Source organism: Herpailurus yagouaroundi, unplaced genomic scaffold (genome assembly GCF_014898765.1).
Source record: "Herpailurus yagouaroundi ecotype Mexico unplaced genomic scaffold, PumYag 185, whole genome shotgun sequence".
NCBI lineage: Eukaryota > Metazoa > Chordata > Mammalia > Carnivora > Felidae > Herpailurus > Herpailurus yagouaroundi.
Window position 1 is genome coordinate 4,559,230 of NW_024412416.1, and position 26,559 is coordinate 4,585,788.

At 45.1% G+C, this 26,559-nt stretch overlaps 1 protein-coding gene and 2 long non-coding RNA genes across 4 annotated transcripts in view; 2 read left to right on the top strand and 1 right to left on the bottom strand.

Annotated features, from left to right (window-relative positions):
* The window catches only part of LOC121042336 (uncharacterized), a 25,569-nt gene extending 484 nt beyond the window's left edge, over positions 1–25,085 (top strand). Inside the window, exons 2-3 of the long non-coding RNA XR_005796123.1 lie at positions 14,384–14,393; positions 24,959–25,085. This is a non-coding gene — a long non-coding RNA (uncharacterized LOC121042336). The remainder of the gene's footprint in view (positions 1–14,383; positions 14,394–24,958) is intronic.
* PDE8A (phosphodiesterase 8A) overlaps positions 1–26,559 on the bottom strand; it is a 160,221-nt gene that overhangs the window by 118,742 nt on the left and 14,920 nt on the right. The window lies entirely within an intron of this gene.
* On the top strand, positions 15,483–17,528 carry LOC121042337 (uncharacterized). Its single transcript, XR_005796124.1, has 2 exons — positions 15,483–16,210; positions 17,220–17,528. It is a non-coding gene; the product is annotated as an uncharacterized LOC121042337 (long non-coding RNA).

Below are 26,559 nucleotides of genomic sequence, written 5' to 3' on the forward strand. Positions count from 1 at the left end.
GACAGAGAGAGACAGAGCATGAACGGGGGAGGGGCAGAGAGAGAGGGAGAGACAGAATCCGAAGCAGGCTCCAGGCTCTGAGCCGTCAGCCCAGAGCCTGACGCGGGGCTCGAACTCACAGACCGCGAGATCGTGACCTGAGTTGAAGTCGGACGCTTAGCCAACTGAGCCACCCAGGCGCCCCTGAAGTGATCTCACTCTTAAAGGGCCTGCAGGAGTTAGCCAGGCAGAGAAGGGGCTACAGGAAGAAGAAATAATGTAAGCCAAGACTCTGACGACCAATCTTGGTTTGGAAACTCGAGCAAATGCCTCTCTCCACTAGCTTCAAGGCATCGTTAGAGGCTTGGAGACAGCCGGTGCCAGCACACTTCCTGATCCCCTGGCGGACAAACCTCCATGCTGCCGTCACGCTTCATTCCTGCTCAACTCCACCTCCTTCTCTGACACTCCAGCACCACCCTGAACACCCGAACATGGTCATCCCCCTCCACCAGTGTCCTGCCATCAACCTGGCGTCAACGGCCACGTAAATAACCCAGCTAGCAACTTCAACAAGTTCTGCTACAACCCTGTGATTTTCGCCTCCACCCCACGGCATTCCAGCCCCTCATCAGCCAGAACTGTCCCGCCATGGAAATGCCGAACTCCAACATCCTACTCTCTGACCGATATACCCAGCCTGCCAGCTCACTAGAAGCCTTCCTCCTCTTCTTAAAATTCTCTGACTTCCAATCCGTTCACTCTTCTTTCTTCCCAATTCACCACCCACCTCTCCCATCTTGTACGAACCACCTCTCCAGACAAAGTGCCACCATCTCATTCCACCTTCTGCTCTCCCGCCTCCCTCCCTGGCCTTTGCCAACACGAGGCAGGGCAAATTATACGCCCTCATCAACGCGACTGTCCATTTCCTATGCTTCTACACCTGGGCTGCTGGGCCCCGTGGGAGAAAATCACACAATTTTGTAGACTGAGGCCACGAAGCACTCATGGTCTCCACCACCGGCTGCTTGGAAATCCTTCTGTAAGCCCCAGGCAGCTCTTATCCCCCGCAACTCTCCCTATTCAATGAGGCCCCCAAGGTTTATACCCCTCACTCCTAGGATATGACCTCACTTGTTTCATAAATAAAAATGAGGCCATCAGGCAATAATAACTCCTTAACATCTGTGCTGCTCGTAATGTGCAAAAACAGTGGTACTCACTTCATGCACACTTCCCTTCTTCCAGTGTCTTCCCTAAAAGAAATGTCCTTCCTCTTGCCCAGAGCTAATCCTACCACCAAGCCTACCTCCTCAAGGATCCCAACGAGTCCCCTCTGTCCCAACCAGTAATCTCTGCGGACTCTTTCCCTTTAGCACGGAAACATGCTCCTTTACGCCCCATTTAACGAAATGAACAAATCTTCCCTGGACCCCGCGAGATGGAAATCCACGACATGCTACCATGCCACAGATCCTCATGAAAGAAGCAGCCTCAGCTAGTTTGCTCTCGTTGATATGCTATCACCCGTGTCACAGACGTCACACGAAGCCACTGCCAATACCCAGACATCGCTGCAAGGCTGCAGACCGGTACTGGGGCCGAGGCAGCCCACGCTCGAACTGCACAGGAGGGGCGAGAACTGGACCCGGCCAGGTCTTCTCCAGGGAGAAGCGGGATGCGCCCCGGCACATGCCCAGACCGATGCTGAAGGACAGCTGCTCTCTGCCAGAAAGTCACTGTGCTTCTCAACGAGAAAGACATGAGACGGACTGCAAGCTGCTGACAAGAGACTATCAAAACACGCCAGTCAGGATTTAAAATGTACCATTTGGGGGGCGCCTGGGTGGCTCAGTTGGTTGGGCTTCCGACTTCAGCTCAGGTCATGATCTCTCAGTCTGTGAGTTCGAGCCCTGCGTTGGGCTCTGTGCCGAACGAAAGCTCAGAGGCTAGAGCCTGCTTCGGGTTCTGTGTCTTCCTCTCTTTCTGCCCACCACCCTTGCACTCTGTCTCTCTCCCTCTCTCAAAAATTAAATAAACATTAAAAAAAATTTTTTTTTTTAAAGCACCATTTGGTAACCATCATGGTAACAAACGTTTTAGGCAAAAATCATCAGTGGATGATAAAACTAGGTGGTGAAAGTTTAGTGACAAAAAGGATATTTACATAGCCTCAAAACATCTGCCCACAAGATATTCATTGATTTCCAAGGGAAAGACGGTGAGGTAACCCGGAAGACACCGTCTTAATCAAGGAATCACAGTGAACAGCACCAGGAATGGGAAAAGGGACATAAGGTACCTGATTCATGTTGCACTAAGAAGGTGGTCGCAACATCACGTCTCTGGTATTCTTGCCCCAAATGAGTAACCTAAATCTATCATGAGAGAACAGCACATAAAACTAAAATAGAGAAAATTCTGCAAATCACCGGCTTGTACTCCTCAAAAATGTCTGATCCCAACAGACAACACCAAAGGGATGTTCTCAGATTAGAGACTAAAGAGACATGACAATTTCATGGGTGATCTTGGATTGGATCCTAGGTTACAAAATAATAATTTCTATTTGGCTTATAAGGGAAATGAGTGGGACAATTGGTGAAATTTGAGTAAGTTTTGTAGATTAGGTAACAGTACTATAACGATATTAATTTCATGATTTTGATATCACTATTGATTATAGAAAATGTCCTTGTGTTGAGGAAATACATGCTCAAGTATTCAAGGGTAAAGGGGCATCCTGTCTGCGACTTACTTTCTTTCAAATAGTTCCAAAAAAGATAATTATAACACGGATACAGATAGAGAATAAACGATAATTGCACACAGTAAAATGTTAACATTTGTGCAACTTATGTGAAGACTATCAGGAATTCTTTGCACTACATTTTTTTCGACCTTTCTGTAAGTCTGAAATTATTTCAAAATTTAAAATGTTTTTTTTGTTTAAGCCCCAAACTGAGAAGTACAAGGAGAAAGCGGCCAAAACCACAACTGTCGGGGAGGACTTCAAAACGCCACTCTCCTTCTTTGGCAGACCGGGCACGTACAGAATAAACACAGACAGGGTTTGGAAGATTAATAAGCTTAATTTAACTGATATGCTTAGAACTTTGTACCTGAGAGAGACTCTGTATTATTTGCAAATGACTGTGGACATTTAAATAAAGAGGCAACACCGAGCCTCCTTCTTGGACTCATTCCTGACTTTGACAGTGGCTCTATTTCTGGTGCGAATCACCACATCCCCTGAAGAGTGCCAGGGGAGAGGGGCTAAGAGAATCCCAGCCGCAAAGACCCTAAAGAACCACCCCCTACACTCATCCCTCCAAAGACCCAAGAGCTTCTCAAAAACGTTTTATTATGAAAGTTTACAAACATACACAAAAGAAGTATGTAGTATAAAGAAGTTCCATATGCCCATCACCCAGATTCAGTTATTATAATTTTGACATACTTGCTACATTGTGTCCTTTTGGGGGGAGGGGCTAGAGGGGTTTTTTTTGTTTGTTTGTTTGTTTTTTAGCTTCTGAATGGTTTCCTTGTCAAACAGTTGGGAAGAATTACTGGTTTAGGAAAAAGCCCCATGCCTGGGTGGCTCAGTTGGTTAAGCATCCGACTTCCAACTCAGGTCATGATCTCCCGGTTCAAGGAGATCATAAGGGTTCAAGCCCTTCATCAGGCTCTGTGCAGACAGCTCAGAGCCTGGAGATGTTCTGGATCCTGCGTCTCCCTCTCTCTCTACCCCTCCCTTGCGCGCTCTTGCTGGTTCGTGCTCTCTCTCTCTCTCAAAACTAAATAAAACATTAAAAAAAGGTGTTTTTTTTTTTAACAAAAAAGCCCCAAATCATTACAGCTTTTATTGCATCTTTAAAAGATCACAAATAACAGGGATTAAGGAGGGCACCTGTTGTGAGGAGCACCGGGTGCTGTATCGAAGTGTCGAATCACTGAATTCTATACCTGAAACTAATATTACACTAATATTAACTAACTGGAATTTAAATTAAAACTTAGAAAGAAAACAAAAACAACAAAAAAAAGAGGGGGCAGCTGGAGATTTTAGGCTTTGTCTGCCATTTTCAACCTATATACTTAAAATAAATGCACAATGAAAAAAGTTTTTAATAAATAAATATCATAAACAGGTTTGAAAAATCATCTGGCACCTTCTCTTTCTGCAGCTGGACAACTTAGATCTTACTCATCAGCCTGAACTGTTCCTTTTTCAGAACCATAGACACTACCCCCAAATTTTCTGATATCCTTGTTTTTAACTGTTGTGGCTGGCTGAATCAAAGCAGCAAACAAGTTCAATGTCATTTCCTTCAAGAATTAATTTAACTCATCTTCCTGGGCTTGAGATACTGAGGAAGCAACCCCTGGCATCATCCAAACCCTACGGATGTATTTTCCACCCAAGAAATTTCAGATTTCAACCAGAAAACCATTCTCCCAAATAACAACGCTGATGGGGTAGTGAGCATCTCCGGACCTCTTGGAAGAGAAGCCCCGGGTGCTGTACATGATGACAGACAGAAAATAACTGGCTACTGTTCACACTATCTCCCCATCACCTGTCAACTCGGAGCCTCTTCTTCTTTCCAAGGTGAATGAGTTCTACTCTACACTGATATGAATGAAGTCCCTTCCCAGGGTTCCAATAACAGTGCATCCCTTCAGAGTGATGGCAACATTTTCTGGAATGTAGACAGTCAGCTGAGAAGGGTCTTCCCTATCGCAGGAGAGGCCGCAAAGAGAGTGCTATAGTATTTTAAAGCAACCCTCTGACATTTTTCACCCCGAAATAACTTACAGACTTTTCTTCTCAACCACAATTCCACTACAACTAACAAAATAAAATAAATTCCTTACTATCCTCTATCACCCATGCCAACTTCCCTGACACGAGAGCTCTGAACTCCCAAGTTCCTCACACCAAAACCTTCAACCCAGCATGGTGGATTCCTTGAACTTGCTTCCTGGGGAGGGCAGCCTCTTTAGACAAGGAAGCCGGGAGCCATGACCACACCCATACAAGCAATATGGCTTGTAGCCATGCGGCTACAAGACTCTGGAAAAAGGACAACTTTCTAGGTGAAGCAAAAAAAGGAAAATCTTTTTTTTTTTTTTAAGTTTATTTATTTTTGAGAGAGAGAGTGAGAGAGTGAGTACAAGTGGGGGAGAGAAGGAGAGACAGAATCCCAAACAGGCTCCATGCCATCAGCGCAGAGCCCAATGTGGGGCCTGAACTCACAAACTGTGAGTGAGATCATGACCCGAGCTGAGATCAAGAGTCAGACATTTAACCTACCAAGCCATCCAGGTGCACCAGGAAAATCGCTTTTAAAAATAAAGAAAAATATTACCATTATAGGGGCAAAGAGTAAATACCCTATCATAAAGGGTACTTACATCTCAAAATAAAAACAATCACAGAATATAAAGAGTTGGCAAAGAAAATATCAACTCCAAAATGCACATGAAAAAAATTCAATCTTACTAGTAATCAAGTAAGTATTCAAAAAATGACTTGCTATTTGTCATGTAAATTAGCAAAAATTTTTGGAAAAAAAATTCAACAATAGCAAAAATTTGTCTCTTTAAGTGGGTAACAAGCTTTCTGGACCATAACTTGTCATATGTTCCCAAATCTTTATTTTTTTCCCAGGAACCGTCCTAAAACAAAGTCATAAAAAGTGTACACATAGTTATATAAATAAAGACTTCACAGCAATAAGACTTCTTTCTAATGTCAAGAAAGACTTGGGGCGGGGGTGTCGGGCGAGAGGTGCTAACCATCTAACAGTAAGAGACTGGTTAAATAAAATCATGGCATGTCTCAAAACGGAAATTTACTAGAGACAGTCGCTGCTTAAAGTGGGGCCAGTGGATCAAGTGTTATTGGCCCACAATGAAAGAAAGAGTTTAAGCCAGAGTGTGAATTAACCACAAAAAATTTTAAACAGCAAGATATTCACAATTCAGAAATCAGCCCGGTGATTTACATCTGTCGTAAACTCCTCCTCTTGTCCGCCACCTCCGCCAACAGCCTGCCCGCTCAACTTCCTCAAATGGCACCACGACAGATTCCACCTCCAGAGCACAGCCCAGGCTTGCCCACGTCCCTCCGCGCCTACGGCTACCACCGAGCACGCACCTATGAGCCGTCTCCGACTGGACAGCGGCGGAAGTCTAGTTAGCCCGCCGCTCCTCCGGTGCCCCTGCAATCCACTTTCCCCGGGTAGCCCAAGCGATTTTACTGCCAGCTTTATGGAGATATAAACCAAGGTCATCATTTTGAAATGCCCATCAAACCATGCCTGTTCAAGATATGTTGTAAACGTATTTAAAACCTTAATGAAAGCAGCAATCTTCGGGAAATAAATTGATAAAAGGAGACTAAAACCAGAAGAGGTCAACAACCATAGAAGAAACTGAAAATTTTAAGGAACGAGGACTAAAAGAGGTTCTGCGCCGCGGCAGGGATTTTTAAATGCTTACGCATATCTGGTTCTCCTCTCTTTCTTGACACACTGGAGGGTTACCCTTCCCAGCCCTTACGGGTAGGCCTCTAGTCCTAACGGACTATGAGCTGAAGTGACACGTCACTGAGGCATTTCACTGATGGAGTGTGAGCCCCCCAGGATGTTTTGCCCCCACACCACGGCAAACCCTGAAACCAGATGCTGAGATGGTAGTATCACAAGATGATGAAGACGGAGGTTTCAATTTTCAAACCCCTTTAATATTTTTCTATGCAACTGTTCTCAAAATTAGACCTATACGGTAACAATGATCTGTGTCGATCACTTAAATACATTAAATATTTTCTTTGTCAAATAGTCGAATATAATCTGATCAACTGCTGACATAATGATTATGATATTACACTACAGAGTTGAGTAGAAATAATCACATTTACTACCAAATGTTGACTGTATCTCACCCACACTTTGAAAAGCAAAACAAAAAACAAAACAAAAAAACAAAAAACTTTCTCCCCATAATTTCCTTCCACTCGTCCTTTCATTGCATGTAAATGTCTGCTAAATCTTAATGGACAAAAACTAGAACTTTCTCACCAAAGTTAGAAACAACACATTATTTTGTACTAAAAACAAAATACAATATTCTCTACTTTTTAACACTGTCCTGGAGATGCTATCCAATGCAACTAGATAAGAGACTGCAATTAGTGGTCTAAATTCACAAATAATATAATACCTGGAAAACCCCAAAGAATTGATAAGGTATCACAAACCAGAGACTGAAAAGGTTATACAATAAACATATCAAAATCAATAGGCTTCATTTACAAAAGGGAGATTGTTAGAAAATACAATGGAAGAGAAAACCTTACTTACGAAAGCAAAATAATAAAATATTTAAACATAAGCTTAATAAGAACCTCTGAAGAAAGGTATAAAAACACTGCCCCCTAAAGCACAATAAATTTGAACAAACGCAAAGACATACCTTGATTGTGGGTAGGAATATGCAACATCATGAAGATGTCAGTTCTCCCTGCACTGATTTAAAAATTTAACACAACCCCAATAAAAAATACCTTCAAGTTCTTTTCCAGAGCTAAACAAGCAGATTATAAAGTTCATCTGTAAAATAAGTAAGAATAGCCAGAAGAACCTTGAAAAGGTCAAGAAATGAGGGCTAGCCTTACCAGATATTTAAAAAGAATAGCAACGGCACACAATGAGACATAGAGACTAATGGAAAAGAATAGAAGAAAATCCATAAATGGACCCAACTTTGTAAGAAATTTATCGTACGGGTAAAAGCATACCAAAACGGTAGGGGAAACAGACTTATTAGTAAATAGTACTGGGAATAATTCAGCAGCAATATGGAGGGGAAATGGATTTAGTCTGCACACACCAGGACTGTGTACGTGGGTAAATATTTAATACACTGGGAATGAGGGAAACTTTCCCACTATGACTCAAACTCCAGACGCAATAAGAAAAATTACTGTCGGAATTACACAAAAATTTTGCAATGTGCATAACAAGACACCTTAAGCAAAGTAAGAAGTAAAATGGGAAAAAAAATAAAAAAGGTTTGCAACAGAGAAAGGGTGTCCAAAAATGGAAGAAAAAGACGAGCCTCTGGAGAACTGTTCTAGAGGAACAGGAACAGATAATTCACAGAAAGAGGAATGTCAACAAGCCTTAAACATGTGGAGAGAGAGATGTCCATTCAATCTCAATCATTATATGAGAAATGTCTATAAAACATCCAAACTACAGTGAGATACCAGAAAATCCTACACTGAGGCAAAACAGCAGGGAAATGGCCTAATATACTGCTTGTGAAAATGCCAAGTGGTACAACCCCTAAAGTGGGAGAATTCAGCAACACCCAGCAAAATTACATACGCAGTTATACTTGAACCCAGCAATCCCATTTGTAGGAAGCTACCCAAAGGGTACACTGGAAAAAAAAAAAAAAAAAAAGGATTTATGCACATGGCCATTTAATAGCAAATCTGAAAACAATCCGGTTGTTCACCAGCATGGGCTGGTTGACTGAGCAAGGTGTGGTGGTGGAGCACCCCCGTGGGGCAGAATGCCACGACAAAGAAGAGGAACTGAGTCAAACTACGACATGGATGAACCTGGAAAACACTATGTTAAGAAAAAGAAGCCGGCACAAAAGGCCACAAAGTGTGTGATTCCATCAAATGAAATATCCAGAATGGATAAACCCAGAGACAGAACGTAGACTCACATTTGCCAAAGGCTTGGGGGGGGGGGGCGGGGCCCAGGGAGAGGGGTGGACCGAGGGAGTGGAGACCGCCTGCTAATGGCGACAGGGTGTCTTTGATGGTAATATTCTAGTGTTAGACAAATAGTGGTACTGGTTGCGCAACTTAGTGAATATACTAAGAAAACACCGAATTGTGCACTTCAAAGGGTAAGTAGATGAATTCTATCTCAATTCTTAAAGAGGAATTCCTGTCCATTCAACTATGGAGTGATCTCCAGGGTCTACTTCTAAGTGAGAAAAGCAAGATAAAGAGGTGTATGTTTAGCGTGCTATTTATCTAAAAGGGGTACAATATCCGAACGACAAAACAGATTAAGTGCAAAAGACTGAAACCCATCAAAGATGTTAAAATCCTTCCGTTCACAAGGACTCTTAAAAAAATAAAATTTAACTGGTCCCCTCTGAAGGATGCTAGAGAACCAACTCATTCTGGTAACTGGTAAATGAAGGGCAAGCAACAAGCATTTATCCTACCAATGCTATTCCAACTTTATCACGTAGTTAATTAACGAGGGCAAGTTTCTCTTTAAAAAGTATTTCAGTACCGGGGAGCCTGCGTCACTCGGTCAGTTAAGCCTCCGACTCTGGATTTCGGCTCAGGTCACGATCTCACCATTTGTGGGTTTGAGCCCCGAGTCGGGCACCACACTGACAACGAGGGGTCTGCTTGGGATTTTCTCTCTCCCTTGCTCTCTGCCCCTCCCCCATGCGTGGCCTATACACACACGCATGCTCGCTCTCAAGATAAATAAACTTAAAAGAAAAAAGTATTACAGTGTTAAATGAGAAAGAAACGATGGAGTATTACCATTTGCATTAATGAATTAGAGATGCAATGATCATCACGAGATCTTGTGTGATCTCCTCCTTAACTGAGCGAGGGCAGATGTATATATACCAATAAAATATGGCAGAACTGACCATACAGAAGTTTCCAGAGGAGGTCAGACGGGCACCGTAATCTGTCTTGGTGTGCAGGGTCACCTTCTCTGGGGGAAGCCGGCCACCATGTCCTGAGGATACTCGAGCAGCCCCTGTGAAGACTGCCCACATCAAGAGGAGCTGGCCCCCACCCCAAGGCCTCTGGCGCCCATTCGGCCGGCCATGTGAGCGAACCACCTTGGAAGTGAACCCTCTGGCCCGGCCAAGCCTCTGGATGACCGCAGCCCAAGCCAACACCTGGCTGCAACCTGACAAAAGACCATGAACCAGAACCACCAACCCCACCAGCTCTCAAATTCCTGACCCACGGAATTTTGGGGTGATTTTGTTATGCAACAAATACAACACCGTTTTCTCTCCTTTTATACGTGTTGCAAATTCTCCACAATAAAAATGGTCAGTCAGCTAATTACAGGTAGAATCCTTTCAGCAACTCCTTTGTTCCTGTCAGAGCAGACACTGGGTTAAACGGAGAGGGGAGAAGAGTGAATATAAAACTCACGCCTTTACACGTATCTCACAGTCTCTTAGGAAAAGAGGATCATAGGTTATCTCCATTCTCTCAAAAAAACCCTCTATCAGGTAGAATTCATTATTGCTATTTTGCAAGCAAGAAAATCAAGAAAGGTGCCAGAGAAATGAGCAACTTCTCACAGTGGTTGAAGCAGGATACAGAAGTCTGTTCCTTCCACCGTACCTCAAAGCCTTTCCGACCTTGTAATTTCTCCATCAGGCCCATCAGAACCAGAGCTGCTAAGGTCCCGATCTGTGTGTTGTAGGTAAACACCACCCTCCATCACTCACAAAGCACCTCTCCGCTTCCCTTTCCTCACCAACACACACAGCGGCCGTTAGTGCGGCCCTAATGCTAAGCAGACAGGAGTTGCTGAAGGAGGGAAAAAGATGACAGGAGCTCGAAGCTCCAATTCACACCCCAGGTTTCTGCGCCGTCTGGACGGGACTGCTCTTCAGGAAACGATTATTGGAGTGGACAGTGATCAGGTTCTCCAAATTTCTCTTTTCACCACTTATTTGTTTTCAAAGTTAAAGGGGGTGGGACGTGGGGTTCTACAAACCAATGTAATGCTACCGTAGGTCTTTCCTTGTTCCCCAGGGTAAATCGTGTAATTGAGTATTGCAGAATCATTTATAAATGCAAAATTATTTTCCAAATATGTTCTTAAAAAGAAAGTCCTAATCTACTCTTCAGAGTCCAACAGATACTCATATTAAAACCATTCTTTTTCTTTAAATTAAAAAAAAATTTTTTAAGTTTATTTTTGAGAGAGAGAGAAGGGAGAGAGACAGCGCGGCAAAGGGGCAGAGAGAGAGGGAGACAGAATACGAAGCAGGCTCCAGGCCCTGAGCTGTCAGCACAGAGCCCAGTGCGGAGCTCGAACCGTGAGATCATGACCTGAGCGGAAGTCGGATGTTTAACCGACTGAGCCACCCAGGTGCCCCTAAAACCATTCGTTTTCAAAAAACAAGGTAGAACCTTTCATTTTAGGAAACTACTATTTGTTAAGTGTTTACAGCTTTTTAGCCATTGAAGATTGTTTTATATTCATAATTTGATCCAATCTTGACAACTATGCCCCCCTTTTATACAAATAAAAAGCTTAGGCCCCAAGAGGTTACGGGACTCACTAAAGGTCAGAAGGCAGGGAGTGGCGGGGCTGGGATTCGGACCCATCCTATCTGCCTCCAAAGCACATCTTCTGACCACCTTACACAAGAGGAAAACGCCCTACCAAAATCAGCCGCCACCTAAAGCCTAAATGTAACTATATTGTCTTAAATTCTCCTTCTTTCTGGGCCCATCAGAACACGGCTCTCGGCTTCCTGCTGTCAGGACAGAATGGAGAACGAGAACGTGCTACGTCCCCACATCTAGGTGAACAGGAGCAACTGAAGTGCAGAAAAAAATCAACAAAGAGGATATTGACGTTACTTTCAACGTTGTCTCTGAGCACAGTTCACAGGGGGGTGGGGAAGACAGCCAAGATTTCCACGCTAAGGAAAGAAAAAGGAAATAGGGACTCTGGAACTAACTTCCAGGACAGATTTCTCAGGCTTAAAATAGGCCTGACCTTAGGATTGTCATGAGAAAAGCCAGAACAAATGAAGTCATCATATATAAACTGTTTGTTCTCAAGGACATGACTAGTGGGCACACAGCGCAGAACTAGGTTAAGGGACACCGACTGATTAGCCAACATCGCTTTGCTGAGCTTTCCTACAGGTCACACTTGAAGGCTATTAAAGTCACTGATGGTCCACGCAACTTCAGAGGGGCTTCAAGTTCACCGCTCCTTCAAGCCCGCACTTCCCCAAACTGACTGGGAAAGGGGTAGAGAAAAAGGCCACCTCCTCTGAAGTCGGTCCATTCGGGAGCAGTGGATGCGGGCCCCCCGGGGTGGTCCCTACAGGCACAGGGCCATCTCCGCAGCCCAGCCTCAGCCCTCCTGGAGCTTGCCTATCGGGAGGAGGTGATCGAACACGCAGCAACACGTGAGATCTGAGCTCTGCTTCAAACAGGATGCCGCAGAGCACACAAGTGGGGACCTGGGACCTGCCTATGTGGGGAGGGGAGGAAAACGGCCTCTCGGGGGGAGACCCGAAGGAGGAACAGGAATCAAGTGCAAATGGAGTAAAAGAGTACTTGAGACTGAGGCCAAAGTCCACACCAGGTCTACCGACCAGAAGGGACACACACATTCATGATAACTCTGGCTCAAATAGAATACATGCTGAGGTTTTAATGCAAATTTTTATTGAAAGTTAACGTACTCACAAAAAAGAATATAAATCCTAAGTATGAAGCTTGGTGAACTGTCACAAAACGAACCCACCCACATAACTACCATCCAGGTCAAGAAATAGAACATTACCAAACTTAGAAGCTCTTGTGCTTTCTCCAAATCACTATCCCGCCCTCTTCCCCTAAGGTCAGCACCATTCTGACTCCCAAAACCACACCTCGGCCTGATTTTGAACTTGGTATAAATCAAATAATATAGCATGCAATCTTTTCTGTCTGGCTTCTTTCACTCAACACTTTGCTCGTGAAATTCATCCAGGCTGCCACACACAGCGATGCTTCTTCCATTTCTGTTGCCACAGAATATTCCATTATGTATTCCACAATATATATTCCATTACACGCCGATTCCACAATCCACTCTCCTTTTGATGGATCTGAGTTACTGCTTGTTTTGGCTATTGTGAGAAATAATGCTATGAACATTCTAGTACATGACTTTGGTGAACACATGTACACTTTTCTGCTGGGTATACACCGAGGAGTAGAATTGGGGGAGACAACATGCCTATGTTCGACTTTAATAAATACTGCCAGACAGTTTTCCAAAGTAAGTTTACCAATTTACATTGTCACTAACAGCATATGACATTTGTTTCTTGTTTGGCTGGTTTTTGTCATAACAGACAAAATAATCTACCACAGTCCAGAGAAGATCTAAACTTTTGATGAAAACTGGTCACGAAAAAACACTGAGTCCCTCTCCAGCCTGAAATCCCCACGTATGCTCCTTTACGTGAATTTTATTATTTACCACCCCAAATTCCTAGGTTTTACCAAGGGTATGCTCTTAAGACAATGCATGCCATTACAGAGAGAGATCTGTAACATCCTTATTTCCAGGTCACAGGAAACACACACACAGGAACAGTATTTTGTGGGTCTGATCATAAAATACTCTATATCACCTACAGCCGCCAATGGCTTTCTAATAGTCACTTTCAAAACAGGCTGAGTTTGTAGGTCACTTGTGGTATATTACAAGGTAGAGAGGAGAGAGCTAGAATGGTCTCCCTCCAGGTTGGCTTTTTAGACATCTCTGCCTGGTCACAAAGTAAAAACCGCACTTCACCCCTCCCACCCTTCCCCACTATGAACCTCCCCCGCCCTTAAACAACAAAGCATCATACACAAACAGAGACACCCCAGGAAGAACGAAGAAAAGGGGGCAGAAATTGTGTGAAGGACACTTCCTTCCTTTTTCTTTTTACAGGACTCAAAACCTGTCCCTCCCATGTGCCCATTGTCAAAACAGGACTCCTGAAGACAAAGGACAGGCTGGCCCGGGAGGAGGTTGGCTGGGCAGCGTCCTAGGCTCACTGAGGGGCTGCTCGGACAGGACAGCAGGAGAGGGGGGCTCCCTTCGGCAGGAAGAGCACGGCATCCCCAGCAAACAATGCTGGCAGACAGCGCTTCGGGGAGACTCAGCAGAAGGTGGACGGCTCGGCGAGCGAGGGCAGGATGGGGTGGGGTGGGCCGAGGGTAGTAGCAGAAGACTGCGGTGGACGTGTCAGTGTGGGGAGGAAGTCCACGTCAAGTGGTAGGATCTCGTCCCTGGAACCTGGGATCGGCAAAGGAAAGAGCGGACGCAACGGGGGCCTCAGCCTGGGGAAACCAGGGCACTGGCAGGCAGCCAGCATAGGACAGAGAGCGACAGCCACAACCGGCAGCGGGACTTAAGATGGGAACGTGTCCACAGCACCGAGGTCCAGGTATTACACACGGGGCTGAGTCCCAGAGTGTGGAACGAATGACTAATTTCCTCCAACGGAATTGGGGTCGGGGTGGGGGGGGGGGTTCGCAGTGAGGAGGAGGGGTGTGGTGGGACAAATCTCACCAAGGTTCAAGGAGAAGGGCAGTGAGAGGGAGCCAGGCAGACCATTACAGGTACCAAGAGAAGGAGACTGGACTTCTGAAGACAGACTGAAACAGATACGATTAACCAATGTTTCACTGTCAAACACAGCAAACGTCACCTGGCTTCTGACCTCTTCCCGGGCCAGAGGCACAGGCACCGAGACCCCCGGGAAAGCCTCGCAAAGGCCACAGCTGCTGGCGGCCAGGCCCCTCCGCCAGAGGCAGGCTGCCGTCAATGTCCCCACGGTCACGCCCGGCCACCTCAGGCCCTGAGGCGCTCATCATCCAGCAAGTGCCACGGGCCACTCACATTCGTGAAGGATCCTGACCCCGAGCTCAGTCTCCTCCACCGCAAATCCTACCATCATCCTGGGCAACCTCACGGTTCATTTGGTGACACCACCGCCGTGTCACTGTTCTGTTCCTTCACGTGAACTGGGACTACGACCTGCAGCCCACCCCCCTCGCCCCAGGCACCACTGCATGGCCACACTCGTGACTTCATCTGGCAGAATGGACCGCAACTTCCCAATTCATCCCTTCTTTCTCCTAGCTGTTCGCATTCATAACAACAGTAACCATTATTAAGAAAAATATCGAATAACGGGCAACACTTAGGGGGTGTTTACCATGTGATATGCACAATTCAGAGTGCTTGACACTATCAACCCATGTACACCTCACAGCACTCCGAAGAGATAGGTGCAATCATGCTTCTCATTTACCGGATTTGAAATCCGAGGCTCAGAGAGGTGGAGTAATTTTCCGGGGTCCCACAGCTATAAACTGGCTCTAAAGAGCTGCCATTTGAAAACAGGTGGTCTGGTACCACAGTATGCTCATGGGCTCGCTCTCTCTCTCATTTTGTTACATTTTATCAAATACACACAGAGAAAGCCCCCAGTCTCCCCTTTCAGTACCCCTGTGCTGACTTCTTTTATTTTAACATTTATTTATTATTGACAGACAGGGAGAGACAGAACATGAGCAGGGGAGGGGTGGAGACACAGAATCTGAAGCGGGCTCCAACCCACGCACTGTGAGATCACGCACCGTGAGATCACGCACTGTGAGATCACGCACCGTGAGATCACGCAATACCTGAGCCGAAGTCAGACGCTTAACCGACTGAGCCACCCACGTGGCTCCTCCCCTGTGCTGACTTCTAACCGCGTAATGTCTTCACACGCGGCCCGCCTCTGCAGCCTTCGCTACTACCGCCGCCGCTGTGGGAGGGACCTGTGCTGAGCCACTCTACACACGCGGCACCGTGCGCATTTCAGCCCTGGATCTCCATCCCCTCTGGCGAGACCGCCTGCCGCCAGCGCCCCGGCCCTCGCCTGGCTCCGGCATCTGCCCGCTGGGACCCACCGTGTCACGCCCACACGCCAAGGAACAAAGGGCTCGCACACGTGGCAGAGCGGCACGTGCTGCCACGTGCTTCCTCTAGAGGCCCTCCCCTCCCCCCACCGCTCTCTCCCCTCCTCAAAGGGGCGATTCCAAGTGTCCCCCTCACTGGCCGCTTCCCGACGCCCACCGCCCCCCTCCCCGCACACTTCCCGCCTCCTGTTGCGGGGCAACCCTGACACCATTTACCCTAAGCAACTTCGGAAGACAAGCGGGGGAGGGGAACAGCTACCTGTTACAAAGGACAAATGGATTAATAACATCCTTAACTTTCTAAAAATCCCATACAAACGGAAAACCCTCCAATCCCCCAATACGAAATGGCCAAAGTTAACAGTATCCAAAAAAGAAACTACAAATGGTTGATAAACATCTGGGAAAAGACTGAACTTCATTTCTGATTAAATAAATGTAAATACAATTGGCCAAAGTTAAAAACTGATGATCCCACATCCTCCCAGACAGGCTGAATTTTAATTCCCGAATCAAATTAGCAGGGAGCCGGGCCCACTTACTTTGGCCCCACCCGAAGTCCACCGACAGCATTCTGGCCCCCCCCCCCCCACCTCACCCCGGTGACAAACCACTCAGGGACACGCACCACCACGTTTCTTGTGGGAATGCTGCTGAGAGCCTCGTCCCTTAAGAAGGGCCCAGAAGAATAATTTCCTTAGGCCTCAGGTCAGAAACGATACTTCTCTTGAGTCACTAGCTTATGTTAACCTCAGGAACTCTGGGGCTGTCTTTTATTTGTTAAGACTGCAGAAGCTCAGAGTGTAACGTGGGACCCAACCCTGGGTACCAGGCAAACCTCTGTGGCACGCACTGCCACATCGGACCCAACTCCTGACAACTGATGGGCCCACCCATGGTGCTCCCTTGGCCCAGCTCCCTTCTCTGTTTATTTGTATCCTACTGTAAGCATTTGTTTTGAGAGAGAGAGAGAGAGAGAGAGAACAACCAGGGGGAGACACGGAGGCGGGGGGAGAGTGGGAAGGGGGGGGTGGAGAAAGGGAGAGATTCTTAAGAAGGCTCCATGCTCAGCGCAGAGCCAGCCCTACACAGGGTTCGATCTCATGACCGTGAGGTCATGACCTGAGCGGAGATCAAGAGTTGGACATTCACCAGACTGAGCCCCCTGGCGCCCCTCCTGCTGTAAGTTATTCTTAAAGTTACCTCAAGTCCTTGTGAAACAAAGCGAGGTAGCACAGTCCTAAAGATGTGGTTTTGTCACCGCTCTGCTGTTGTCCATATTCTGAGGGGTGAGTCAGGCTGGGCTTTCCCAGGTTACGTTGGTAACCGTAGCCTCAGGAGGACTGTGTGCTGAGCTAATGGCTTCTGTCTGTGAGTGCAAATTAGTTTCCTGTGCAACAATTCCCAGATACCTAATAGGTTATTTCCAATTTGCCTGTTCTTTCAGGAAGACCACGTGGCATTTGTTTCAAGATGGAGGTACCATAAAATCAACAAATTTGACAAACCATTCGAATTCCAAAGGGCTTGGGCCGTTCCAATTCAAGAAATAAAGAATTCCTATACAATATGGAGATAATACTCAGCTATAAACCAAATGCATTCTACGATGTATCTATCTATTCCATAGACCTTCTTGATGAAAAAGCTACTTTCAGAGAAGCTGCTCACACAAAACGTGGGGAAAGAAAGCACGTCAACTACGTGCTGCTCATTCTGGTGGAAAACAGATAAAATGTCCTAATTTATACGTCCATGAAATTATATACCATTCAATCCAGAGAGAAATCATGGTCCAAAGATAGAAAAAATTAGAATGTTAAAAAATATAGTTGTCCCAGCTCTAATTCCAGGAAAGTGGAAAGTCAAACTAGGCTAACATCGATGCAGATCTGCTTGGGTGTTGGGGTATTCGAAGAAACAATCGCAGACACACTAGCGGTGAAAGGGAGCAGAACTTAAGAGCTCCAGACCCTACCTTTCTCTCTCCCTGCTCCCCCCTCCCATTTCATAGGCTGTATCAGTGAGGAAGCTTTTGGTTACAAGTAAAGAAAAATTAACCTCAAATTATTATACAAGAGATCAATCACTCACATAATCTCAAAGTCGAGAGTAAGCTCCGGTGAGCTTCAGCTGAGGTTCAACAGGACCCCGGCTTGGGGGTTCCACACCTCTGAGCGTGTTCTCACTCAAGAGTTGGCTTTGTCCTCGTTGTTGGGGACGGGGGATGCGCCCACTCACCCCACTGTCTGACTGAGACCATTTAGGTCACAGGCCTACCCGGGAACTAGTAACTGGGACCGGAGAATTCCAGGACTTAGGCCTGGGTTATGTATCTAACAATGACCCGATAATGGGGGCAAGGAGGGTGTCAGGGACCACCCTGAACTGGGGATAGGCTCAATCCTGCACACACTTCACAACTACTATGCGTGGGAGAGAGGAGACGGGGAAGGATTACAGATGTTCCCAAAGAGGTGTGGCAGAGACTGGCCAACTGTTCAAGCGCAGCTCCCCCTGTCGCCAGGCACACAGGTAGGTCGTTCCTTCCAGCACTCAGTGAACCCAGGTGTGGCCAAGCGGCCAGAGGAACGTGAGAAACGAACATGGACCATCTTCCAGGTGTGGCACCTGAGAACCCCTCCACCCTCCATGCTCTTTCCCCTTCTGCCGGCGTGTCCGTGTAGACTCACAATGACCTTGGGAGCCACATGTTGACGATGGCAGAAGCACAGATGGAAGGGACTTGGTCCCTGAATCATCACTTAGAGGAAGCCCGTCCGCTGATCAGGAACATGCATTCAAATTTTACATGACTGAGACGCCTCCATCAAGGCTGAGACTTTTGTATATTTTGGGGTTACAATGGTCAGCCTACCCCACAAGGTGGGGTGACTTATCCAGGTTACAGTCAGCCAAGGAAACAGAAACACAGAAACACAGGGTGAGATGATCTTACTAGGGGAAGTGAAAACAGCCTTGAGAACGTGTCAGAACTAGGAAGGCACCGGATAAAAAGAGAAGAGCCACAGGGAGTATCTTTTAGGCAGACCACACGAGCGAGGGGGAAGGTCAACTGCAAGCCCTTTCTATTGCAAAACTTGTCATTTTCCCACAAGTTGTTATCCATTCTTCTCTCCGCAAATAGAATAAATAGAAAGTCCCTCGGATACTCAGAACACAAACTGCGTCGGAATCCGAATTAGGAACAAGAAGTCTCCTTACACGTGAAAGCGGTATTTGTTCTTTGGCCAAAAAGCATGTGGGGGGGTGCACCGAACCCGAGTGCAGGGGTAGCTATTGCTGTCTGGGCAGCGGCCCCTTCCTCTCGGCGCCGCTCCCCCTGCCCCGCCGCCCCGCTCTGTGAATGCGGTGCCCGTCAGGGAAGCCACCGCTGGCGGCAGGCGTGCCAAGCCAGGCCTGTCCCGGTCCTTCCCAGGGCCTCCTCTACTGGAATCACACGAAGGGGCTCAGTCCCTCTTCGGGCACCAGGCTGTGCAGGGTGAGGCCAACAGCCGTTGGTGAGCACGGTTTCCTCCTGAGCAGAACCGAGCAGCCCAAGACAAGGAAGATGACAGCAAGCGAGCGAGCGAGGCGGCCAGAGCCCTCATCCGGTCTGCCCCGGAGCTGGCACGCCCCGTCCTTCCCCCCGACTTGCCTGCACAGCCAGCTGATAGCGAGCCGCTCCTTTCGATCGGGCTGATCTCACCTACAGCCAAAAGAATCCTGACCAATATGATCAGGGAAACGGTCTCAAAAACAGACAAACAAAAAGTTCCTGACCTCTCCAGCACCTCAAAAAGTTAAATGAAAAACACAGAAATAGCAAGGCCTAGTACGGACTCGGGAACCAGGCCACGGAGTTTGAATCCAGTGCTCCAGTGTTGAGCTAGGAGGCCCCGGGCAGACTGTTTAACTGCCCCCTCGCCAGAGGTGAACCTTTAAGGTAACGCCAAGCCCGAGGATTTTCATTAAGGATTAAACTAGTCAACACACGTAAAGTACTCAGAGCAGTACCCGGTATGGAATAAACATTCAATATGTGATGGCCTTACTGTTGTAGGACGTCAGCCTTAGTGTAGTTTCAAGTCAGTGACCCAGGTGTTAGTAAGTTATGGTGTAACAAGCTAGACGGAGACAGGCACGGAAACAGGCATGGAGCTGATCACAGAAAAGCACGTTTGTCCCACCCCACCTGAGAGCAGCACCATCAGACCCAGATAGCTTGTATTTGTAATAAAGGGGTAATTTCTTCAGGTGCCCACCAAGGGGAGGCCACTTCTACAGCCACAGGCCCCCCACGTGGTCAACAAAAACAGGCTGTGTCAGCCACAGCGCGTTCCTCCAGCCCAGAGGCTACCCGTCTTCTGCTGCCCTCTCCCAGCGCCCTGGTCCTCAGGGCCACCGTGAAGCTGCCACAAAGGCAAACGCTGTCCCAGAGCAGCCCCCAGGGACGCTCTATCCCCTGGGCATTTGGGACCTTGACAGTTTGAATCCTTTGTCCTATCTTCTCTCTCTCTGTCTTCCTGGAATACCACGCACATGAAAATCTTAGGGCGTTTCTTCCAGACATAAAATACTTCCTCCAACAGTTACTTACTTCCTTCTCACAGCTCTACCTTCACCAACGTTCTTTCGCTATTTCTGCTGATTAAGTCAGGGAGAAGTTCTCGGCAGAGCGCTTGTGAGGAAAGTGCACAGTCAAAAGTCCAGAGGTCACCAGTCCCTGAACGTGTGGGCGCCGGAGGTGCTCGGCACGTAGTGGGAGGAAGCTGGAGGTGGGCAGGAGCCACAGGTTAAAAAAAAGAAATCTGAATTTGATAACGGGGAGCCACAGGGGGGTTTTAAGCAGGGAAGGGCACAATCAGACTGGCATGCGGTCACTTTGCCCCTTCTCTGAACCTCTGCTTGTAGGGCAGCAGGTCCCTCCGGCCCTCTGCATGAGGGTTCAGGTTATCTGGGACCTAGAGAAATGCAGATTGAAGTTTTACAGAAGAACAGCTTAGGTGGAGTAGAAATTCCCAAAAATTGCCTCATGAGGGAGAAAGCGTAAGAAGGTAGATCATTTTAGCAAGCTGGCTCTACAGTAGTAAAGGCTAAGAATGCTGGGGGCAGGGACAAAGCCCTCATGCCAGCATTTAGCTAATTCCAAAGCTATCCGGTGGGGAAGAGCCAGGGCCCAGTGCAGGTGTCATAGTCACAGGGCTTTCTAGAACCTGGCTATGGGACAGGTGTGCTGCTCCGAACGGTCAGTTCCGACACACTGGAAAAACAAGTTCATTTGATTCGTATTAGCCCTGACCAGAGAGACCACCTCCAGCCAGCCTACGTTATTTTCTTACTACAGCAGAAATAGAGCAGGGAGCAAACCACACTGTAGCAAAGCTAGCCCTATAAACAACTGAACCTGAAGCAAAACCCTGCGATGACCCAAGAGATTCACCGTGGGACCTGAAGCAGTCCTACCTACGTTGTAGACATATTCTGGGCCTCTCAAGACAAACACGGCTTTTGGCACTGAAAACTGGTTTTTGGTTTCCAGGCCAGAAAAGCAGTGCACCCCTGTTTATTTCTCCCTTATCAGTATAGTCAGCAGCACTGAAAGGATTCCTTCTCTTCTGACCCACTGGTGAGACAACACAACTCCCATCAATAAGCAAAGAGAAACAAGAAACATCGGCCACTTCAGTGGTGTGTAACAGATAAGAAGGCATCTTCTACACCTTCCCTCATGTGCTTACTTTACCTACAAGGAACTGGGGCTCACAGACGGGTCACCTGACTTGCCCCCCACACAGCTCAGCACCAGAGCCAGAATTCAAACCCAAGTCTTCGGATTCCAATCCCCCTGCCCTCCCTGACCACGAGCACAGAAATGGTATGTTCAGATTTCTGAACAAGCACTGCAGAATCAGGGGACAGAGAGACAAGTTTGTCCTCTAAAGAGCGTATCATCTGCAAAGGAAGGCTAGGTCTTACTCATCCTCACATTCCCTGCAAACTCTCGGCGTGGCTCCTGGCCCACAGTAAAGCACCAAATAAACATGTGCTGAGTGACGGTTGTGATCCAATCATGCGAACCTACCACACTAGAGAGTTCTCTGTGTAGATGGAGAGCTGAGGGAAGCCTGTGAGGATGCCCTGATGGAGGTCTAATCAAAGTACTGATCTTTGTCATATTGTCCATTATCAATTTTCACCAGCGTGTTGAGCCTTTTGTAAATACTGCTGGACCCAGTGCCAGGCGGACCCCACGCCGGCCTTCAGCCCAAGGCAAGGCTTTAATACAGCTCCACTCATCTGGAATCTTTGGCTTTTCAAGACCCTGTTTCTGAACACCAGAATAACCGAAAGGCACGGCATAAAGGCTGAGGGAGGAAAAAGGAACAACAAGACTTCCTGCTTTTATCTAAAAATATTAGGGCGGGAAAGGAAGCCGCTCAAATGTAGTGAATGACTACGTAAACCAAGTAGGTTTTTACTACACATGGACTCCAGCTCTAAACGTGTGGTTACAAACTAAGAAAAAACAGTATCTCTACATGGCTTTAAAATGAAACCAGAACCATTTCTGCAATAATCAAGCACCTCCGCTAATGATATCCAAGCTCAGCAATTCCAGGTATTCAATTTCTTGCTTGCTTCTATACGACAAACCCCCTGGACAAGAGTACACTTTGCAAACCTGCACTGGAGGGTTTGATACACAGTCTGATGCCCAGGCAGCAGCACAGTGCAAGGACCAGACAGTAGAACTATTTCTGATGAATATCCTATGAATATCAAAGGTACCCGGGGACAAGGGACAAGCTCAGGCACGTGTTCCAGCTTTGCCAATACCTGCAGTGTGACCTTGGGCATGTCTCCTAAATCCCTTAGGGCTTCAATTTCATCCTCCATAGAATGGGAAAGGTGGATATGGTAAAGGTGAAGGTCCCAATAAGGAATAAAATTGTAAGAAAATGAAAGATTGCAATAAGTAAGTGTAACTTACCTGAGCCAAGGTTATATAAACTTTTAATAAAATACAACGCTTTTTCATTATAGACTGCTCAAAATGTTTCAAAGCCTGCCCTGACAGAATTGTTTTTTTAAATCAAAACTTAAAGACAGGATTTATTTTTACAAGTAGGCTCTAAGGATAGGATCGCAGATATGCATAAACACCTGTGTAAGAAGATGTGCATGGCAGCGTTTGTAAGTGTTTTGAAGACATTTTAATGACATGGGAAGATAGCTGTAATTTATTATTAAATTTACAAGTCAGGATATAAAACTATAGAGAAGCAGGAGTTCAAGCCCCATGAAAAATAAATAAATAAATAAATAAACAAACAGAAGTACACTTAACATTTAAATTTAAAATTTCCTATACATGCACAGGAAAAAAGAATGTAAGTAGTAATTTATATATTATTAATATATATTTATACACACACACACACACACACACATTAGTATAAAATGTTAATAAAGGTTCCTGCTAGGTTATAAAACTGTAGAGCACCTTGTTTTCACTCATTAATGTAGAAAAGAAAACTGTATTTCACATTATTGCAAACTGAATTCAGTAATACAGTTGACATTTGAACAACACATTTAAACTGTGAATCCAGCACTACACATTTTTTTAATGAATATACTACAGCACTATAAAAGTATTTTCTCTTCCTTATGATTTTCTTGATAACATTTTGTTTTCTATAGAGAACACATTAATTCATGTTAATCACTTATAGTGTTAATCAACTACATGGTCAGTAAGACTTCTAGTCAAAAGTAGGCTATTAGTAGTTACCTTTGGGGGAGTCAAAGTTATACATGGATTTTTCTGAACATGCAGGAGGTCAGCACCTCTAACCCCCGCATTGTTCAAAGCTCAACTGTATATTTTAAATTATTTTTTAATTGTCTGTAAGCAGCAAGCAGCATTCATTTGAGGGATGCAAAGTTTTTAAAATATCAAAAATCCAATTAGGCCATGTCACACCAATAATTCCAAGAAACATCAAGTGATCATTATGTGATTAGATGAAACAAAAAGGGGGCAGGAGCTTCTGATAAAATTCGACATTTGTAACTTTTTAAAACCACCCATAGAAAACGGGCCTAGAAAGCTATTTCCTTAATAATAAAGCACATCAAAGTATATTGTCTTAAGAGCAACACCCAAGACCACACCTAAGAATGAGGAACTGGAGATAGTACCATTAAAATCAGGATAAAAAAGATGCATGCTAAAACTATTATTGACAATTTTCTGAAACCCCCAAAACAATAAGGAAACGGATTAAAAAGTATTACTTTGAGAAAGGAAAACACCAAACCATCAGTCACCTTAATAATGTAAACATTTATCTCAAAAATCAAAGACACTATACACTTAAGATTCATCTATTTTTCACACACACACACACACACAATCAACTAACTATAGAATGTTTAGTAAAATTCAGCAATATCCATATATTTTATCTAACTGAAATAATTAGTTAAAAGATTTAAAAAACAAAAGATTCTGGCTCCAACAGAATTATCTTAAAAAGACATGACCCCCATGTGAAAATGCATAAACTAAGATTAATGAATAGTAAATATCATGTTCATGGACAGAAGAAGGCTGTAAAGCTATCAGTTCTTCCTAAATTACAGTGGATTTAACTCTAATATGGGCAAAATGCCCCCAAAATTTGGGAGTAGATAAAAATCATCCTAAAACGGACGTGGAAAAATAGACAAAAATGAGTTATGAAGGTTTTTTTCCTGGGACATAATGGGGAAAAGGATTAACCTTATCATACATTATTAAAACATAAAGCTATAAAAATGAAATCAGTGCTGGGAATGCAAGCTGGTGCAGCCACTCTGGAAAACAGTATGGAGGTTCCTCAAAAAACTAAAACTAGAACTACCCTTTGACCCAGCAATTGCATTACTAGGCATTTACCCACGGAATACAGGTGTGCTGTTTTGAAGGGACACATGTACCCCCATGTTTATAGCAGCACTATCAACAATAGCCAAAATATGGAAAGACCCCCAAATGTCCATCGATGGATGAATGGATAAAGAAGATGTGGTACATATATACAATGGAGTATTACTCGGCAGTCAAAAAGAAGGAAATCTTGCCATTTGCAACTACGTGGATGCAACTAGAGGGTGTTATGCTAAGTGAAATTAGAGAACTTCATGTGGCTTCATTCATATGAGGCCTTTAAGAGACAAAACAGATGAACATAAGGGAAGGGAAACAAAAATAATATAAAAAAAGGGAGGGGGACAAAACAGAAGAGACTCATAAATATGGGGAACAAACTGAGGGTTACTGGAGGGGTGGTGGGAGGGGGGATGGGCTAAATGGTTAAGGGGCACTAAGGAATCTACTCCTGGAATCATTGTTGCACTATATGCTAACTAATTTGGATGTAAATTTTAAAAATTAAGAAATTAAAAAAATATATATACATATAAAATGAAATCAGTGCTGTAAAAGTATGGGCAAAAATAGATAACCAGAAACAGATGACCCAAAGATGTGATCAAGGTGAAAGTATAAGCCTGTAGGGAATAAAAATAATTATTCACGTAAAAAGTGCTGCAATAATAACTAGCTGTTCTGAAGTGCTAAGATCCTACCTCACACCAAAATATCCAAATACCCAAAATAAACGCCAGATTTAAAACACTAAATGTTGCAATTAAATAAACAGACAAAAAGTTTTAAACATATGAATAAATACTTGACTACATCTGGATGAGTAAGGACTTAGGCTTAAAACAAAGAAAAATGAAAATTATCAGTGTAAGAGAAAAGGAATCCACTTATAAAGTCAAGCAAATTGAAGTAAAACACTAAATGTAAATTGAAAGTGTGTATGAAATATATATCAATTGCACGGTCTGGGTTTTTCTTAGTGACGTATTTTCTGGATCTATCCACTAACTGACTCCAAAACGATGTTTCTCCTAGAATAATGAGTACTCTTAGCACCTGAACTGTAGTTTCCTACACCATTTCCCACTAACAGCAGCAGGGCACCCTGGAGCAAAGGCTCATTGCTGGGCTGGGACAGGGAAGGTACAAGCTAAGCCTGGGACAACTGGTTGTGCTTTCAAAGATTAACAGAATCATGTTAAAAGAATACAGAAGTCGGGGCACCTGGGCGGCTCAGTTGGTTAAGCGTCCAACTTCGGCTCAGGTCGTGATCGCGGTACGTGGGTTCAAGCCCCATGTTGGGCTCAGTGCTGACAGCTCAGAGCCTGGAGCCTGATTCCGATTCTGTGTCTTCCTCTCTCTCTCTACCACTTGTTTCTCTCTCTCTCTCTCAAAAATCAGTTAAAAAAAAAAAAAAAGAAAAGACAAGACTATAATGGACCCAAACACATCCAACCAATGAAAATCCCTATGTCCACAATTACATTTTTTAAAGATGAAAAGCAAAAAAACAAATAAAAACAACAACAACAACAACATATTCATTCCCATTGGAGGCAGCAACTCCTTAACTATTAAAACTGTTAATAAAGGGAAAAACTTACCCTGCCTCTTTAATAGGAACTATATTTTATAGCAATTAAATAGCCCTGGCCCCAGCTGATGAAGGAAACTTCTGCTTTACACAGAACATCAACTACTGCACGTAGAAAAGCAACTGAATTAGGAAACATCATTCATTAACCCTGATCAGAATTGTTATTTTAGATAATGATTATCAACTGGCGCTTTAAAAAAAAAAAAAAAAAGGCAGGGAAAAAAACCAAGGTGAATAGCCTCTGGTAAACTG